Below are 20901 nucleotides of genomic sequence, written 5' to 3'. Positions count from 1 at the left end.
AATCTCTTGAGAGACATGGTATAGGGTGATGAGGACTAACCTGATCTTGGTGCGTCTAGCTATCGACGTTAAATTTAGCACTCATGGGAAGCAATTCTTTCAATTTCCAAGCTTCCCTCTCCTAAATTTGCTCGTGCCTTGAAATTTTCTGGGATCTGGTTTATAAAAGCCAAAAATTTGATTCTTCTGGAAGGCTCTTCAGTTGTGTTCCACAATCTTAGACCGATTTCTTAGACCTTCTCAACTCTAATTTTCATTCCTGAAAGTTTCCATCTCTTTCTAGCAATTTCATAGGATCTTTGGCATGCAACTCATGTGCACAACCTCTCATTTTCAATGCATTGTTGGATCATGGTTCCCCAAAAATTTTCATCCATTAGAGAAAAGCTGCAAGGTTTGAAAATTTTCTCAAAATTTTCCATGCATTGGAAATGAAATGCAAAGTTTGAAAATTTTTCATCCAGGCCTTAGAAATGTTGAGCAATTTGACATTTTTTCCAAAAATTTTCCACCCATGCATTGGAATGGACTGAATTTGCAAATTTTAAAAATTTTCCATGCTTTAGAGATGAAGTGCAAAGTTTCAAAAATTTTCCATCCATGCATTGGATTGGATTTATGTTGCAAAGCTTCAAAAATTTTCCCTATATTAAATTGGAATGATGTTGCCATGCAAAAGTTCAAAAATTTCTTCCATACATGGGAATGCCATGCAAAGCTTCAAAATTTCTCCATGCATGGGATTGGATTGAGGTTGCCGCATTTTTAAAAAAAAAAATTTCATTTTGTCCCAAGGCCTTTATCATATCCATGTTGAATCCATGCAAAATTTCAATCCATTTCATCCATGCAAATTTCTTAAAATTCAATCCATTGCATCCATGCAAATTGCAAATTGCATCCAAATGATGTTGCATCATGTATACATGATGCAAGATGTATATACAGTTTATACATTGGAATGATCAGGTAGATGCACAGTATATTCAAAATGCTCAAAATGATGTTGCATCATGTATACACAGTTTATACATTGCATGGGAATGAAATGCAAATTGCATCCATGCAAATATGTGAGCAAAAGTATGCATCCACCCATCACTTCCATCCATGCAAACCCATCCATGCATCCATGCAAGCTCACGATGCATCCATGCAAGCTCACTACCTTCACATTGCAACCATTCAATTTCCATGGTGTGCAACTTCATTTCTGCACCTACTGATGCCAATTTCGTGCACTCCAAAGTCCAGTTGAGTGCTTGAAAATTCCAACCCAAAATTTCGAACCCTCTGCCTCAATTTCGAGCAATCTCAGCTCCATGTTGAGTGCTCGCAGCTGCCCTCCTCCAAGTGCTGCACCCACTGCCGGATCTTCGAGCACTCGAAGATCCCATTCGAGTGCTCGAAAAGCCTTCAACCCACAAATCCCGAGCCCTCGAACTCACTCTCGGCATCAACCTCACAAACTCCACCCTCAATCACCTCCCACCTCTCAGCACTTCACTCAACACAACCCCACGACCTGCATTCACTCACTCACATCCTCTTGGCACCACCCAACTAACCCTCTCGGCACTTCCAATAATCAACCAACTCACAACCAACTTCTAAACTTTCTCCAACATTAACATGCACACCAAGCACCCACTCAACTCCACCTCTCGGCCAACCAAAAACCCACAACCAACTCCACACATATCTCTCCTCTCGGCATCTACCAACCCAGCCACCATGCACCCACGACCTCACAACCCTCTCCACCAACTCACTGCCCAGTGCTCGAGCACTCTCAAGCAACCCCACCTTCAAGCCCACAAACCCACCATGCTGAGTGCCAACCCAATCCTCACAGCAACCAACTCCACGACCTCCATGCAAGCTTCACTAACTCACCCCAAACCCAACCTCACCAAACTTCCTCAACTCGCACACACAGCACCCTCTCTCTCTCTCGACCACTCCCATGCATGCATCCCACCTTACCACCAGCCTGCAACCAACCAAAACCAACTTCACCCCTCTCAGGAAACCAACCCTCATCCCACCAGCAAACCATCTTCCACCATTCACTCACAACCATCTCTGCAAAATTTTCGAGCACTCGAAGCCAAGCTTCGAGTGCTCGCAGCAGGCTCGACCTTAATAATAATACTAATAATACTTCTTAAAAAAAACAAAAAAAAAAAAAAAAAAAAATTGTATAGATTTTCTTTCTGGCACTAAACTTCAGGTTAGTATTTTTATTTCTGTTTTGATTTTTCTTAAGAGACCTATGCTTTCACCTGTGTACATTAGTTCTATTTTGATAGGTCTTTATGTCCAAGTTTGGGGGACGTATTTGTGCATTCACATAGATGGACATCTTTGCATTCATCACTCCACTTGGTAATATTGTTCTTTTTCCCTTTTTTTTTGCTCTTATTTTGGTATGCTTGTCTTCACACCTTGAGGACAATGTGTCATTCAAGTTTGGGGGTGCATTTATGCATTTTTGGTTTCATAATTTTTGCTAAGCAATGATAGTATAACTTGACACTTGTCGAAGATGAAACATATGTTTAATACCTTGTGTATAGAAGTAATTAAAATTTTTGAAAATAAAGAAAAATTTGAGTTGAAATGATCATGTAGATTCAAATTAGTCTGTATAAATGTCTCAATTAAATTCTCGCTGGATTTAACACTCTTTTAAGCTTCACAATGCACAGATGCACATTGGAAACTTAACTGTGAGGCATGTAACTTAATCGACCTTGACCTTGGCCTAGTTAATCTGATTTGATGAACCTAATAGATGAATATCTTTGGCATGATTTAAGTTGTCTAAAAAAAAAAAAAAAAAGAAGAGAAAGAAAGAAAATAATGACCAGTTGACGTTCGTAGCCTTTCCAACTCGAGCTATTAAGCCCTAGGAGTGTCTCTACACTTAGCACCCTAAAGCCGTCTGGTTTGGGAGTTGTTGGCCTAATGCTTGCTACAGGGGTTGGCTAGAAAGCTTAAAGGACTTAAACATTGCACGGTCATTAAAAAAAAAAACTTGTAATAAGCATGGTTTGCTGGAGTTTGTAGCCTTTCCAACTTGAGCTATTAAGCCCTTTGGAGTGTCTCTACACTTAACAACCTAAAGCCATCTGGTTTAGGAGCTGTTGGCCTAACGCTTGCTACATAGGTTGGTTAGAAAGCTTAAAGGACTTCAGCATTGCACAACCATTCTATGTTTCACTTATGAGTTACAATAAATTGTCAACAAGCAACAAAAGTTGTCTTGTAAATAAAATCATGCCTTAGGGACCTTATTTAAAGGGGAATTCAATGATTTGAAAACTTATGCTTGGAAATTGGAAAAGAAAGTAAAAGCCGCATGTTGAGAATCCAATCCACTTTCACTAAAGTTAGAGTTGATTTCCATTTAAGAGATGACAATTGAGTTATTTATATGGACTATGATGTTGATACATGCATGTTGAAATGTGTTTAGTATTAATACTTCATATATGCAAGGTAGTCTTCCCAATGCCCCAATCTCCAGCTCTTTTTCTATTTCAAGTTATTTTTGAGCTATGTATATATCTCATTTTACCATGGATGATATTTTTGTAGTAGCATGCCCATGGTTGTCTTTTCATTAAGTTTTTCATTGTAGTTTTGCTAAGGACTAGCAAAATGTAAGTTTGGGGGTGTGATAAGCGCCGAATATTGTATATTCAAGCGTCCTAAATTGCATTAGTAAAGTCCATTGTATGTTAATTTATGTAGATTATCTTCATTTCTATGTTTTTATGCATTTTCAGGTTCCTTGGCCCAAAAGGAGCAAAAGGTGTTGTGGATTTTTGATCAACAATGTGCTCAAAAGCTGAATTTCAGGCAGCAGTGGAACTTGATTTTGATTGCCACTTTTGACCTAGAAAACTAGAGATTTGGACTTCCATTATAAAATGGAATATTTAGAGCTCTGAATTAGCTTTCTAAATCTTCAAACAGTTTTTCATTCAGAGCTTGGAGCAGAGAGTTATGGCCTTGTTACCAGAGGTGCACAGAACTGCCTGGCAGCAATGAAATTCTGCCTTGATCTTCATTTTCGACCAACCATCCTTGAGAATTGGATCTCCACTAAAACATGAAGTACTTAAAACTCTGAACTATCTCTCCAAATCTTCAAACGGTTCATCATTCGAAGTTCGGATCGCAAAGTTATGGCCATTTCATCAAAGTAGGTCTGGGCGGAGCAAGTGAAGCATGGAGCTTTTTACACTAAATTCGAGTGCTCGAGGCCTTGCTTCGAGTACTTGAATTTTGGGCAGAATGCCCTTCGGAAATGGCTCATTTCAGCCCACTTGCACCTTGGTTTCTTCATTTTGTTTTCCTCTTTAATGAAGTGGTTGGAGATGTTGGTTGGTAGCCTCTTGGAGTGAATAAGATATCTAATAAAGGGAAGCAAGGCCACACAAAAATCATTAAGCTGCATTCTACAAGATAGAGGAGGGAGAAGAGAGCAAGAAAAGGAGGTGTTCTTCAAGCTCCAAAGAGGGTGCACGAAAATGGAGATGAGGATGATGCTTCTTCCTTCTTCTAGCTCACCAATGGGCAACTAAACCTCATCTAGGGCGGTGATGAAACCCCTCCCTTGTAAGCATGTTTTAGTATAGTTTATTTTTGGGGATTACAATATATTTTTGATAGTCTTTCCATGATCAAGAGCCTCATTTTTGTTGTAATGAATGTTGAATGTTTATAAATGATTATTGTGAGTTATTCATCTTGTCTTGGATGGTTACTTTTCTTAATCATATTGCTTGCACTTCCATGGTGACAATGGAAGTTAGATCATGGAATGGTTTTAATGGCATGGAGTTGGAGAACCTAGATAGTTCATGGCTTAGGGTTTCCCTTTGATGGTCTATACTTGATTCTTAGCTTTATGTGCATTCACCATTTAAATTAGGGCTTGATAATCCTTGACTTAGTAAGCATGTTCTAAGCTACATTTTAGTTTAGGTTGTTGATCATGTTGTTTTTCCCTTAAATGAATCTTAACCTAGCATGTGTATAGGGATGGAGGTGGATTCATTTCCCTAGCCTTCTTTACTTGTACTTCACTCCCTTGAATTCTTGCAATTTATTGTTTTATCCACTTTTAATTTCCTAGCTTAAGTGACATCCAACAAAACCTCTATAAACCCTTCGTCATTCTAAGAATGATTCTAGACATTTAGGTTATATTAGACTAGCGCAGTCCCAGTGGTTCGACTTACCCGACCAATAGCCCTATTTTACAATGATTCGTGCTATTGTGAAGGTTGATGTATAGTTGATCAACCGATCAGCGCCGTGTGCACCAAGGCCTTCATCGGGCCGCCGCGACGTCTCAACTTCAAACACTCGTTTCTCCCTCGTCCGGACTCCAAATCGAGTGAAATTTTTTTTGAACTTGACTAATTTTTCGCTGTCTTTCCAACGGTCCATCTTGATTAGTTTTTCGTTGTCTTTCCAATGGTGTGCTCGGTAGCACCCGATTTTATAATTTTTCAGAAATGACCATTTTGCCCTTGAGGCTATTTTTGTCCGATTTTCTTGTAATTCGCTTCCGCTACTTTCTTTTGAGTTCCATGACTTCATGGGAAGCCACGGATGTGTTTTGGGAATGATATACATTCTAGGGACGTCATTTCCATGTAAAAAGACCATTTTTGCCCCTGGGGGCTTATTCGTCATATTTTCGATCTGCTGCTTCCGCATCAGTTCTCATTGAGTTTCACGACCTCATGGAAGGTCACTTTGACTTCTTAGAGTATTATTTTCTGTATTCACTTCCACGTTCGGATACGTTATCGGGTCATTCTTCGATTCATCACAGGACGCGCTGGCCTAAAAACTAAGGTCGTCACAGGTTTAGAGGTTTGCTTGTGGTTCCTACAGTTTGTCGGGAGGATGTGTTACGGGAGTATCACACTTCTTGTTTTACCGTGCATCTAGGTGGTACTAAAATGTATCATAATTTGAGACGCCAGTATTGGTGGAATGGGATGAAGGCAGATGTAGCACAGTTTGTTGCTAGATGTCTTACCTGTCAGCAGGTAAAGGCAGAGCATCAGAGACCTACTGGTTTATTGCAGCCATTGCTAGTAGCACAGTGGAAATGGGAGTGTATTGCTATGGATTTTGTGACAGGACTTCCGAGGTTACAGAGAGGTAATGAGTCTGTTTGGGTCATTATTGATAGATTGACTAAGACCGCTCACTTTTTGCCTGTTAAGGTGACAGATTCTGCTGAGGCACTTGGCAAATTATATGTTACAGAGATCGTCAGATTGCATGGGGTTCCATTGTCCATTGTTTCGGACAGGGATGTCAAGTTCACGTCGAAGTTCTGGAAAGGGCTTCATGCATTGTTTGGTTCACTGTTGCATTTCTAGTATAGCATTCCATCCACGGACGAACAGCCAATCGGAGCGTACTATCCAGATCTTGGAAGATATGCTTCAGGCCTGTGTACTTAATTTTGGTGGTAGTTGGGAGGACCACTTACCTCTTGTTGAGTTTGCCTACAACAATAGCTATTAGTCGAGCATTGAGATGGCTCCTTTTAAAGCATTGTATGGTAGGCCTTGTCATTCTCCTGTTTGTTGGACTGAGGTGGGTGAGACAGCCACCTTAGGGCCAAACATTGTCTTGGAAACCATTGAAAAGATTAAGTTGATTCGACAGCGGTTGTTGACTGCTCAGAGGCAACAGAAAAGTTACGCAGATAGATGGAGACGGCCATTATCCTTTGAGGTGGGAGACCACGTGTTTCTCAAGGTTTCTCCACGAAAAGGATTGCTACGGTTTAGAAAAAGTGGCAAGTTGTCACCTCGTTTCATTGGGCCATTTGAGATTTTGGATCGAGTGGGCGAGGTTGCTTACATATTGGCATTGCCACCACAGATGGACAGGGTCCATAATGAGTTTAATGTTTTGATGCTATGAAAGTATGAACCAGATCCATCACATGTATTGAGCTAGGTTGATGTTGACATTAATGAGGATGTTTCTTACAAGGAGGGACCCGTTCAGATTCTTGACACTTGGGACAAAGTGTTAAGGGGTAAAACGGTGACTCTTGTGAAGGTTTAGTGGCGACATCACGGTGTTGAGGAGGCTACGTGGGAACGGGAATAGGATGTTCGTTCTGCGTACGAGTTTATTTTTTTCCCCATGTACGACTTGATTTCGGGGACGACATCCTTATATGTTGGGGAGACTGTGAGGACTTGTATTTTTGCATTTTTATCATTTTTCGTACATGGAAGCATTCATGCATTTTATTTTATTTTTATTATTATTGTCGGAAATATGATTATTTTGCAAATGTGTGTTAAATTAATTAAATATCATTATGTGTTAAGAAGTATTATAGACTTTATTATGCAAATGGCATATTAGTCAATTAGTATTTCATAAAGGTGCAAAGTTGACTTTTATTATTTGAAATGGCATATTTGGCATTTGGTCATTTTATAAAGGGTAATGTGGACTTTTTCCATGCAAATGGTATGGAGGGGATTTGGTATAAAGTGGAAGGGCTTTTTAGTCCTTGTGTGCGGTCACCATTTTGACCAAAGGAGGGAGTGACACTTGTGTATTACACTTGTCCTTGTTTGGCATGTATAACAATATTATTGCATGCAAATGTGTATTTAGTTTTAGCAGAACTCATTTTGTTTCTCTAACTTGCTTAATTTCCATCGACACTTTTCTTTTCCTCCATAGTCAATTCTTTTACATGAAAAATTGAGGTACTTGAGTTGAGAATTTGAGGTGATCTTGTGAATAACAAATGATCTAGAAAGGGAGAGGGTTCTTGTGATATAAGGGTTGTAGCCATTTCCTCACTGGTGGGTTTTCAAAAGAGTTTTCAAAAGAAGAAGTTGTGTTAGTGTTTCAAGAGGTGTTCTTCAAGTTTTGCAAACTTAGGTAGCCTCGATTCATCATTTGGGTTGTTTTAAATTGTTCTTGAAAGGGTTTCAAGCTTTTTTGAGGTATGATTACTTAACTCTCACACCCTTTACCTTCAAGGAATCAATTCTATGTGTTTTGTGCTTAAAACATAGGCTGCTACTTGTTTTTCACAATTCTGGAATCACAGCGACCTAAACTTCAAAGGATCATAACGTCCTCATTTTAAGTCCAAATTGAGTGATTTTTGAGTCTAAATTAACTAGCTCGAAACAAGCTTTCCAACGATTCCAATTTCAGCCTTAGATTCGAACTGCGGAAAAAGTTATGACCCTGTAAACATAGGCTGCTAGGTTCGCGCTTTAATCTGCAGAATTTCCTACACAGCTACCTAAACTTCAACTGACCATAACTTCCTCATTTTAAATCCAAATTGAGCGATTTTTGAGTCTAAATTGACTAGCTCAAAACAAGATTTCCAATGATAGCAATTTTAGCCTTAGAATCCAACTGTGGAAAAAGTTATGACCTTTTAAACATAGCCTGCTACTTGAAAATTAAAATATTCGTTGTTGTGATATTTCTTGAAATAGGAAGTTTTGTACTTGATTTTCTAAATGTTATTAAGCACTGTTTATGTTGTTATATAGTAAATGTGAGTGAGAAAGCATGCTTCTTATGTTATACAAGCATGGATTAATTAGCCTGTTAATTTACCATGCTTGTGTGTGGATTAAAATGCAATACCATGATATTGTATATGAGTTGAGATTTTTATATTTATTCCATTATCCGTACATAATGTTATACAAATGTACATGCATGTCATATGAGCATGGGGATGACGTTGGAATCAAAAGGAAAGTGAAAATGTTTCATTAAACGGTTTTGAAAACTGGATAGCAGGGAGGTGCCTTGTATCCTTGAGTTTTGAAAAGGGAATTGAATCAAAGATTTTAAAATCGGACAAGAAGTTGCCTTGTCTGTGCAGTTAATGGGAATCTAGAGGAGACGTAGGGAGTGACTCTACGTGTAGTTGTGTCACTAGAGCCCCAAAATAATCACAAAGAGTGGCCTTGTATCAGGGATAGATGACCAACTCTCTTCTCATGGTACTGGGGAGCAACCCTGGGCGGATTACATTAACTTTTCGTGATGAAAATGGGATTTTGGGATAGTGAGAAGTGTCAGTGGCATTAGCATTAGCATTCGCATTGCATAGCACTTTATTTTATTATCCTACATGACATCATTTTTTTCCCGAGTTTATATGATCCCATTTTCTTTTATCTATTTTTTGTTTGGATTCACGAAGGTATTAAGGAGTGCGCTTTAAGTAATTCCTGCTGAGCCATGGTTGCTCATTCCTATTTTATTCACATCTTTTCAGGTTATAGCATGGATGGTGTGGAGAGTGTTCCTCCTTAGCTATAGACAGAGTCGGGGCTGGTGTTGTTGTGTTATATTCCGCATAATAGTCTATGTTTTGTATTATATTTCTTTAGAATATTTCTGGCATGTAATAAATGTTCTTTCAGACTTTAAAATTTCAAAGTTGTAATATTTGCATCTTATCTATTTATTTTCAGTCTTATTTTGTAAAGGAAAATAGATAGGTGGAAGTGTGGTTGAGATAGGTTATAAGGATATTCTTGATTTTGAAATTGTGATTGTTTGTGTGTTGTGTTCACAATCCGGACTACAATCTAGGGGCGTGACAATAATTCTTGTTTTATTATCACATAAACATAGCAATTTACACCATAGGCATGAAAATTCATCAATTAAGCAGGCTTTCATTATCATATATCACATAAAACATAGCCACACCTTTTCATATAGCAAGTAAGTAAGATTTACATGGAATTTCACAATTTAAACATGCTAAAACACAATTTTTTTTAGAAATTAACTCACAAAAGCCTAAGAATATGTGAATTAGAGACCCCTACCTCACTTAGATGCAAAAATCCCCAAAGTGAGCCAAAAATTCGAATTCGCTAGAGTGCACCAAAACTGAAATTGCTTACACCCACTTGAAGATCTCGCCGAGCTCTTCAATTTGTCACAAACAGCACCCAAAAATTCCAAATGATGAAGGAGAAATCAAGACTTGAAATTTAGAAGAAAAGAAAAAAAAAAAACAAGGAAAGAGGGAGAGAGATGCACAGCCGGGGAAAGAGAGAGAATAAGACCAAAGTGGTCTCTAGGCCATTAAAATGGTAGTGGTGGGTCCCACCACTTTTAAAAAGATTTTTCTGTTCTTTTTAATTTTATTTTCATTCTTCTTTTGCACCACACAATTATATATTTATACACAAACTATATATAACTCATATAAAATACATCAATTAAAATGTATGAGATGCAAATGGACCTAGCTAAAATTCCCGAACGCAATAATTCTGGTAGCGGGTCCCACACGGGCTTGTCCAGCCCGAAAAACTGAAAAATGTCAAAATGGCAACCCTTACATTTCAAAAAGTCCTGAACTCAATGAAATACCCTAACCATCTCTAGGACATAACCGGCACACCCCACGGTGTCCAGTACACAAAACGAGAAAAGACTAAAATGCCCTTGCAACGACAAAAATTCCAAAAAAATGGAAAATGACGAAAAATGGAAATATTACAGGTAGACATTCAATTCTTCCCACATACCCTTCAGTTCTGAGTAATAATCCCCAATAGAATGATCTCCTTGCTAGAGATTAAAAATATCCTTATACAACTAATAAATATTAGAAATATTCTTTTCTGAAAATACATGTCCCTGAGATTTTCCCAGATATCTTTGGCAGATTCTACGAATGACATGTTGTTGAAGATCTCAGGCTCCAAGTTGTTCCATAACTAAGTCATAATTTGAGCATCTTCTATCTCCCAAGCATCAATAATCTTTTCATCACTGATAGGTTTGGTTGATTTAACATAAGATAGTTTTCCTCGAGCCTGTAAGAACACCTCTACCGCTCAAGACCATTGAAGGCAGTTCGAGCCTTTTAGTTTGATGCTGGTGATTGACAAGAAGATGGGATTCCTCAGTATCCATCACAAGAGCTGCCAAACAAATGAGATATAGTAGTGAGCGGGAACCGAGATAAGAGAACCAGGATCTAGCCGAGATGAACCCGAGAGAAATTATCAAGAAGAGAGCCGAGGAGGGATCCGAGAGAGATCGCCGAGACGAGAACTGAGATCGCCAAGAAGAGATTGCCAGGAGAAAACCGAGATGGAATCAAGATCGGAGAGTCTGAATAAGACTATTTTTTTTTTTTTTAAGAGGGATTGATTTTCGCTTTGATACCATGTTGAAAGAGAGACTATATGAAAACGTATATGTTATTGAATGAGTAATACAATAATACAATGGTGTTTATATAGGAGAAGTTATGGGAGTAGGTTGATGGAGAAATAGTAAACCTTATACATGTAATTCTATTTATGGTAATGAGGAGTAGATGACAACTCATACAATACCAACTTTACATGTGTGACAACTCATACAATATTGTACAACACTCTCAAAGAGTCCAAAAAAATCAACTATCTCCTACATAGATTTACAATTTCTCCTTAGGACCCAACAAAAAATAGTGCTAATAATGGAGAACTTCAGCTCACTAATAGAAGTCTCCTTCCTTCAAAGGATATCCTATTTAATTGCTTTTAGTTTACAATGTTCTAATTTAAATTTTCATCAAGTAAACATACATACATCAAATTGAACTTTATAACTCCATCATACTACAGATGTTTTTCATGGCAAGAGGCACACAAATTTGTTAATTATATTATATGTGGATTAATATATATATTTTTTTTCTGGACCTATTGACTACTAAATACTTGGGGAATAGGTGTGGAGGAAGGGAATTTGGGGTTCTATATTACTCTTTCTAAACATATGCATGTCAGTGTCTACACACATCATAGATGCATAAACGGTTTGTTATGCACACAATAAATGGAAATTAGATAAGATTTCCATTTCACATATTGTTGGGTATTAAGGTTATTTAATCGACATGAGCTAGATGAATCTCATTTGATTACTTAATATCTCATTTCTATCAATTCACATATTTCCTTTTGGAACGTTGGTGAAATCTCACTTTTAAATGACCATATCTGCATTCCTTTTGTCAAGAAGAATAATATTTTCTCCCCCATCCCCCCACCAAACACCCCAACTTCCTAGCAAAAATATATTTCCAATCTTTATTGGGACGAAATTTGTTAATTAAACATTACTGCAATCATTCCTCTCACTTTTTTCGCACAAATATCATTGCTATCACTTTGTTTGTAGGATACTTGACGTGCATTTTTGAAGAAAAGCTTGATGAAACTACTCGTAAGAAACTTCCAGATTTTGAATATGTAGTAAGTCAATTACTGACTTCGATTGTATCATTTAAATTATGCAATTAACACTAGAAATGCGCCATCAAATGTAGTTATCATATGAGGATGCAGACACAAAAAAATTCTTCTATCGGACCTCAAACACGAGAATTGGACAGCCTTCTTAGGGATATATATCATAAAATTCTAGGTGTGTGATTTTAATAGATTTTTTACCATGTTTAATTCCCAGTGAGAATTCATAAATTGCTTGGAATTATGTATTGAATTTATCAAAAAGATACAAATGAGATTTTAAGTGTCATGTACAAGGCAAATAAACTGGTCTATAATTCAACTTACGGTAAGTATTACACCCACTTTACTTTGCCATGTGCCTGTTCAATTTGATTGTTCTGACTACCAAATTATTGACAATCTTAAACTAGAAAGCATGGATACGGACATTGGATGCGGGTATAACGCGATACGGACACGATTATATTACAAATCTTGAAAGAATAAGACATGATCAAGTAGATACATAAAAAAATAATATATAATATATTATTATATATAAACATAATAATTTTTGGTTATTTTATTTTTCTAATCATGAATGGCATTACTAATTTGGAAGTTAGAGTTCTACATTTGTTATTTTTGTTTTACAAATTTTTTTTTTTTTTTTTTGTAATTAACATATAATATATTTTAAATTGCATCGAATCACATACTTCTAAAAAAGAAATAATTTCAAAACCACCCGCCGTATCTTGAAAGTGTCCAAAACATGTCTTTCTCTTGCCCATGTTGTTTGCAACCAAAAAATAAAATTTTTTAATTGCATGACGCTTTTAGCCGTGTCCGACAAGTGTCCAATACTGCCCCGACACTCCAGGAGAGGTGTCCATACTTCCTAGATGTCAACTTAGCCCACCTTTTAGTTAAAACTTACAAGAGTGGCGATTCAATAATGTTTATTTTTTAGTAACATAATTTAATGCTCTTCCTTTCTTCCTTAAATTCTTTTTGAAGACATGGAGAGGGCAATTACCAGGGACTTAGTGTCACATATTCTTTTGTTCTCAATACATCTTATCAAGGCTGTGAATTTTACAGCTGAACTTGATTGGTAAAATTAATTTCAATTACTGGCTATTTTTTTTGCATGCTCTTTCCTTAAATCTCTGTTTATTGTTTGATTTTCAGTATATTTTTCTCACTTCAGTCTCTTCATGTTATTGCTTAGCTTTTTGTCGTTGGCATTGGTTGCTCGTCAGAACAATTTTGTGAGGCCAACTTTGACCACTGAAAACTTGTTTGACATACGGAATGGAAGGTTAGAAATGTTGCAATTAAGATATGTTGACATACTGAATCCTATTGCAACAAATCACATGAAGAAAAGGATATCCACCAATAAAGTTCTAACAAGTGGTTCATCCTGTTACTAGACATGTTTTGCAGGAAATGACAGTAGACACATACATCCCCAACGATACAAAGATTCGTGATGATGGTATTTAGGGTTTTCACATTTCTTAGGGTATTGGCTTTGGCTCATCCTAGCATATTGGTTATTTTCGTTAAATTTACAAAACCATGTGTCTTCAGGAAGGATTAATATCATTACCAGCCCTAATTATTCAGGGAAAAGTATCTACATAAAGCAGGTCAGTAGTTATATTTATACCCTTTCCAGAACTGTCTCTCTCTCTCTCCACACCCCCTTTTAGTAATTCATGGTGGGTTTATGAATTATGTATGTATTGTGCCTCTCTATGCATGTGTCTAGGCTATGGTATTCATATAAGCCTCCAATTTGGAGTCCAGAAATGTGTTCTATCATTTAACTAATCAATTCTCTTTATAGTCATATACAATGAACACTTAGAAATTCCTATGTGTCAATTATTTGGAGATACTTTGTAGTTATATTCTTTGTATATGCAATAATTTTGTTGAATGAATTCCTTGACATTTGGTCTTTTAGCAATTCCTATCTGTGTCAATTTCTTGAAGACAAAGTGTATTTATATTCGGTGTATGTGCAATAATTTTGCTGAACAAATTCCTTTATATTTTGTCTTTCAGCAATTCCTATTTGTGTAAATTTTTTGAAGATAATTTGTATGATATTGTGTGTATATGGAATAATTTTACTGAATGAATTCCTTAATAAACTGAAATATCTATTCTCTTTATATTTCTCAATGTGCGTTAATGACCACAATAACTTGGCGTTTTTCTAAAAACTTGAACAGTATAAAAGTGATTGGAGTTCTGCATAGCTATTCTTGGCGATCAATATAATTTGGGCTTTATATACTCGGTATTTTGGCCTTTTCTTTTCTGTCAGAACACCTACATGCATATGCATTGGATGCCATGTTGGGCACTGATACCCATCTTTCACTTCATTTTCTTTCGAAATTACTCTATTTAGATATCATTACTTGTGCTGGCGCTTGCAATTAATTTGTGGACACTGATATGACGCTTGACCATAAATTTGGGCTCAGAAGTTATATTTTTTCAGGTAGCTTTGATTGTTTTCCTTTCCCACATTGGAAGTTTTGTACCAGCGGATGCTGCTATTGTGGGTTTGACTGACAGGTTTGATCTTTATGTCCTCAGTTTTTTCCAATCACTATGTTTCTGGGACGTCACTCGCATATTTTACTATAAAAATGACCATTCTAATTCAAATTTAAAATAATAGGATATTTTGTGCAATGGGAAGCAAGCTTATGACTGCAGAACAATCAACATTCATGATTGATCTACAGCAAGTAGGAATAATGCTAAGGTATGCATGCAAGGAGTTTCTTTTCTTGTAACTCACTAATGATGAATATATTATTCATCGTTTGCTTCTTGTATTATTCGTGTTTTGTCTTTTTAGTAAGTGTCCTCACTCTTCTTTTAGCTAGGGGTCTCTTAAGTCCATATTATTCCATATGTTGGGTTAGGGACCAAAACCCTAGGATCTGATATAGAGTTGTGCAAGGTCCGTGATCTAGACCTAGAAAAGGGGCACCGGGGGGTGCGGTGGGTTGGTGTTTGATTAGGTCTCGTTGGTTGTCTTAACCAATTTTGACTACTTTTTAAATATCAAAATTAAAGCAGTCCATTATGACTACCACTATATCAATCAATTATGCAATAATAAGTCAGATTAGTAAAAAGCATAAATAATGAACACCAAGATTTTTTATGAGGAAAAGTCAAGCGGAGAAAAACCATGGGACCTAATCAGGGAAATTAAATCCACTTTGAGAAATTTTTTACACTAGGTTAACAGTTCCCAAACCCTAGGAGCCTTTGGTAAATTTTGACACAGATTGATCCACCAAACTCTATACTCAAGTCTCCACACACAATCCACTCCTCCAGCGATCCGTTTCTCCAACAAGTGATTTGATTCCCAATGACTAGTCATCCAACACAATCTGGTATGATTGACTAGTGTTGGTGTTGAACTTCTCAATTCAGTTCTGCAACAATTATGTAATCAACGCTCTCCTATCACACTCATCAATTCTAATGCAATTGATAAATGCTAGAAAGGAAAATATGAATGCATTCTGCTTTTCTCAAAAACTCTCAAAACTATAGGGCGTGCTTGGTTTGTCACTCAGAGAACAGTTATCTGATTTTCAGACAGTTGTACAAAAACTCGGCTTGTTTCATTTTCCAGAAAACTCAGTTATAGTTTATTTGAAAACTGTTTTCTGTTTTATGAGTTCTTAAGAATTGTTTTCAGAGTGATAAACCAAGCATGCTTGCACTTGAATTTTTTTTTCAGAAAATGTAGTTTCCAAAAATACTTTATATGCATATCAAATAGGATTTCACAAATCAAAACATGAAATCTCAAAAACCTTATTGGATGAATGTGTGAACCCTAATTTTGGGGAGTGCATTTAAGTATCAATTTACCTTTATACCCTAGGTGTAAAAGATTACACATTTCCCCTTGGTGAAGCTTGAATTCCATCTTCAACTATGACCAAGAGGTAATTAAACTAAAATAAAATAAAATCATAAACTCTAGTTTTAATTCATGAAATATGCCAACACGAGTCTTATTAACCTATCAATCTCTCTTTTGCAATTTCACAAACAAAAATTGAACATAACATTATAAATAAAAAATAAAAAGACTAAAATTTTCTTGTCTTTGCTTCTTGAACTCGATTATTGATAAGCTGCAAAACAAAGATGAAACTATACCTAGTGCATCTTATCAATTTGAGAGAGAATCATAAACCAAGCATAAAGATGAACATAATAAACATAAAATACCCATTCTCCCCCTTGTTGTATGCCTAAAAAATGTATTAATCAACAAAACATTATATCAATCAAGGTTAGGCAAATATATCAAATAATCAAGCATGTGTAATTAAGAATCATATATGCATTCTACCCTTTTTTTGTCACAGTATCGAAAATAGAATCAATAACATATTATAGGAGGAAAAACTGTTAGGAATTCTGTCTCAAATTCTTATAAATTCGGTTTCTGTTTGTGAGTCATAGTTTACGTGAAAATTTCTTGTAAGGCCAAGTCTTGGCCTCTTAAGGAATTTTTTTGTAAGGCAAGTATTGGTTGCTAAGAAATTATAACCCTTGTCCACCAAGGAATTGGGTGTTATTGAGAGTGAATGGAGATACATGTAGCCCGTGGAGGGCAGATACATGTAGCCTAAGAGTGGAGGGCAACCTTATGAGGGAGTTGATAGGTAGAGGGAGAATACTAGAGTGGTAGAGAGAGTACTGATGGTGAGAGAGAGTCTCGTGAAGTGGTACACAGTGTATGGCTCAAGTATCAATCTCAATACCTTGGAGCAGGAGTACACAGAGAAGAACTCTAGTATAAGAGTTTATATACACAGTCCAATATTAGAAATTATTTACTATTGTAATATCTTAACATGACTATAGTGGAATCTCCTCATTTATGGATGTAACCAAAAGTTAGGGTGAACCACGTATATCTTATGTTGTGATTTGTGATTGATTTTCTTCTTGTTAGTTGTTATTGTTATTTGCTTAAGTGTGCCCCCAACAAAAACAAGTTAATAAACTGAATGCTTCATTAATAGAAAAATAATCGAATCCATCGAGTCATGAGAATCGTCACTTATGACTCATGCACTGTGCAAGGTCATGTGACGCAGCGGATATCTGTTGCACATGCTGCAAATTGTCATACTTATTACTTTACTTCGAGTATTACGAGTTTAATTTTTTTATCATTCCATGCAAATAATTATACTTGTCATTTCATGAAGTTCAATATATATTTTTCTAAATCAAGCCCGGCCCGAACTTATGTTAACCTGCTAACAGGTGGATCAAGTTTGAACTTTTCAAACTTATGTTACTGACATAATTACAATTACAAATCATTGTATTTATAATATATATATAAGTCAAGTAGCCGGCCCGTTCTCTTTGGAGGAAAAAAAATGCCCGCTCTAAACATGCAGCTCGGCCTGTTCCAAGCCTGCAGCCCGCCATCCCAGAGCCCATGGCTGACCTGGGATTCTTAAAATGCCTTCTGGCCCGGCCCGTTGAATGGTCAAAGCCAGGCGGGCTCAGGCCTGGGTTCCTAAAACAACGGCCTGGCCCTTCCAGTTATGCACCCTTGGCATCCTCTTTGACGAGTACATTGAAGTGTCAAGTTACCTTTATACTCTTGACGTAAAAGATTACGCATTTGCCCTTGGTTGAAGCTTAAATTATATCTTCAACCCTGACCAACACCACCATAAGTGCCATTGACCTAACACCACCATTATGGATATGAAATTTGGGGTGCCAGAGTAGCAGAATTCCTCGTTTCTCAATGCAAGGATGCTTTTCTTTGAATAAATATATTTTAACTAGAAACTTTTACGTTTTATTATATCTGCTGAATATATTCACAGGCATGCAACTTCAGAGTCTTTATGCTTGTTGGATGAATTTGGTAAAGGCACTCTAACGGAAGGTTAGTTTTCCAGCAATTTTAAACCTTTTGTCACTTGCTGACATGCAATCCTTGTAATAATAAAACGATTGCTCATTTGATGACTGTCTCTTCATATTTGTTTCAGATGACATCGGTCTCCTTGGTGGAACTATAGATCATTTTGTTAGGATATGTGTGCCCTAACATAGCAAATTCTAATTTTGGATTGTAAAAGTCATGGTTTCTTGTCTGAATATTATTATTAAAGCATTATACAATTGGTGAATGAAATGTATTATTTTTCGATTCTTTATGAAATTGATGGTGTCCGCTTGATTACAAAATATATTTATATATGTATGTAATGGCAATTAATACTATGATATAAATTAGTAATCATAAATGGTTTAAAGTCGGTAATTATGGATGGACATTTAATTAGTTAAGACTTAAACCGGGTCCACGATAGATTGAGATATATTGCGAGAGCTGTCGTATGCAATTGCTCTCTATCACAGTCATGGCTTTTGACTCTCAAGCATGAGAGAAGTATAGACTCTTTTATTAATTAATAATTACTTTGATTTGTTCGGCGGATACCTCGGGATCCTTAGATCGACACTTTGGGTAGTTATGTAATTAATAATTAGAGGTCTATATTCTCAATATTTGCATCAGTGCTATTTGTATTTATTTTGTTTTGATTATGGTTGATCACAAATTAAATTCGAAGGCCTTCATATGTTTTAGACAAATGTTTTATATATATATTTATTTAATAAATTATTATTATTTTTTGTCAAATAAATATTTTATTGTGATCGAACCGGAATTAATCAAAGGTAACAAAATAATTATATTAATTATGTTGTCGAATTGACGGCTTTAATTATCCGATAAATAATTAAGCATAGAGGGGTCAAAGTGCGACATTGACTTAGAGATTATTTACTATTTAATTGGAGTGCAATTAATTTCTTTTAGTGGAGCAGAAATTAATTTATGAATTAATTGAATTGGGTCCATGGTTTAATGGACCGGACCAATTATTAATTTATAAGAGCCAAGAAAATAGTAAGCCCAGGAGGATTCTCACCAATAGCCCAAGTTGATATTGGAGTCATGTTAGGATTGAGAAAGTTGAATTAGAGATGGAGAATGATTTATTGTTTCCTTATTCTTATTTTTATTTTGCCTATATATACATGAGTTCATGTATATTTTAGGTGTGACTTGAAGAACAAGTAAAAGGAATACACTTTCTCTCTCTAGATTTTAGGGTTTTGTTTCTCTTCTAAAGGAGGCTACCACCAGCCTAGATTCCAAGGTCATTTATCAAGGCATATTGGTGATTCCTAAAGGGAAGATAATAATCAAAAAGAAGGAGAAATGATCTTGCTAAATGGATCTACAATAAGTGAGAACATTCACTTTAGAGGAAAGTTCAAAAGGTTTACTCAGACCTTTGATGTAAGTATTCAATCTGTTTATTGAATTATGCATCATCTTTTATTTATCTTTGCATAAAACTTGTCTCCATGTAATGAATCAAGATCTATGATTGCAAATCCCTCAAAAAGTTTTAAAAATTTGCACGTTTCCTAACAGTGGTATCAGAGCACATGGTTTGATTTATTACTAGAGAACATGTGTTTATAAAAATCATATTCATGGATCCAAATTATATATACATATATAAAATTATTGATATATGTTGATGTATGATTTATTATGTTGATATATATTAATACATGTTGATGTATGTATAATTGTGAATGGATGATGATGTGTGTTTGGGACATGGATGAAGCTTATAGGTATATAGAATGTAATTTTATTTTTGGATGAATGTAATTAAGGCTTTGTTTTAGCCGTTTGAAAATTCAATGATGTAATTTAATTTTTTCCATTGTATTTCAAATTGTAAGTATTTATTAAAGCCATGTAATATTCATCAAAGGATGCTATGAAGCTTCAAGAGGGTCCGAAAGGGTTAAATTATGCTTCAGTAATTTTCTGGAATTTTTTCGAATTTTTCGGGAATTTTTTGAGGCTTAATTTAATTTTCTGGGATTTTTCTGGATTTTTTGGAATTTTTTTGGCGTTTTTCCGGTGGCCGGAGCTTCGCCGGCGGCGAAAAGGGGCGTCGGAGGTGGCCCGGATCAGGTGTGGCGTCAAGATGGTGAGCCTGGCGCGAGTTCCACACGCGCCAGGAGAGTGCACATGCTAGCGCGTGCATTGCACGCGCCAGCCAAGGTAGCTTGACCTCCACGCGCGTGAAGGCGCGTGGAGGCACGTCCCACGCGCCCCAGGCGCGTGGGAGCGCGTGAGGGTGCATTCCGCGTGCCCCAAGCACGTGCCGGCGCGTGGGGGCGCGTGGGAGCACGTGCAGCTTGCCCTAGGCGCGTGCCAGCGCGTGTGGGGTCCTCCGGGCTCGTTCCAAGCGGCGTTTTGCTTCTCCTGACGCGTACAAGCTTCCTATGGGTGTTTACAGACAGTTGAAGGATTCCCGTACAGCAAGAATAGTTTTTAAATGTTAAAAGCTGAATCCATTGGCCATTTATATTGCTTCTGTCTATTATTTGATGCATGGAATAATTTAATAGTTGTTATAATTGTTCATGCATTGGATCCATGATTTTTAATTAA

General features: G+C 36.6%; 1 pseudogene; it reads left to right on the top strand.

Annotated features, from left to right (window-relative positions):
* The first annotated feature begins 6576 nt into the window (after nt 1-6576).
* LOC132270171 (DNA mismatch repair protein MSH5-like) overlaps nt 6577-20901 on the top strand; it is a 61778-nt pseudogene continuing 47453 nt past the window's right edge.

This window comes from Cornus florida, unplaced genomic scaffold, assembly GCF_030987335.1.
Source record: "Cornus florida cultivar Cherokee Brave unplaced genomic scaffold, ASM3098733v1 CherokeeBrave_3.0.0_Hap2_Chr01, whole genome shotgun sequence".
Lineage (NCBI taxonomy): Eukaryota > Viridiplantae > Streptophyta > Magnoliopsida > Cornales > Cornaceae > Cornus > Cornus florida.
The sequence above is the reverse complement of the archived record's forward strand: the minus strand, read 5'-3'. Positions and strand labels throughout refer to the sequence as shown.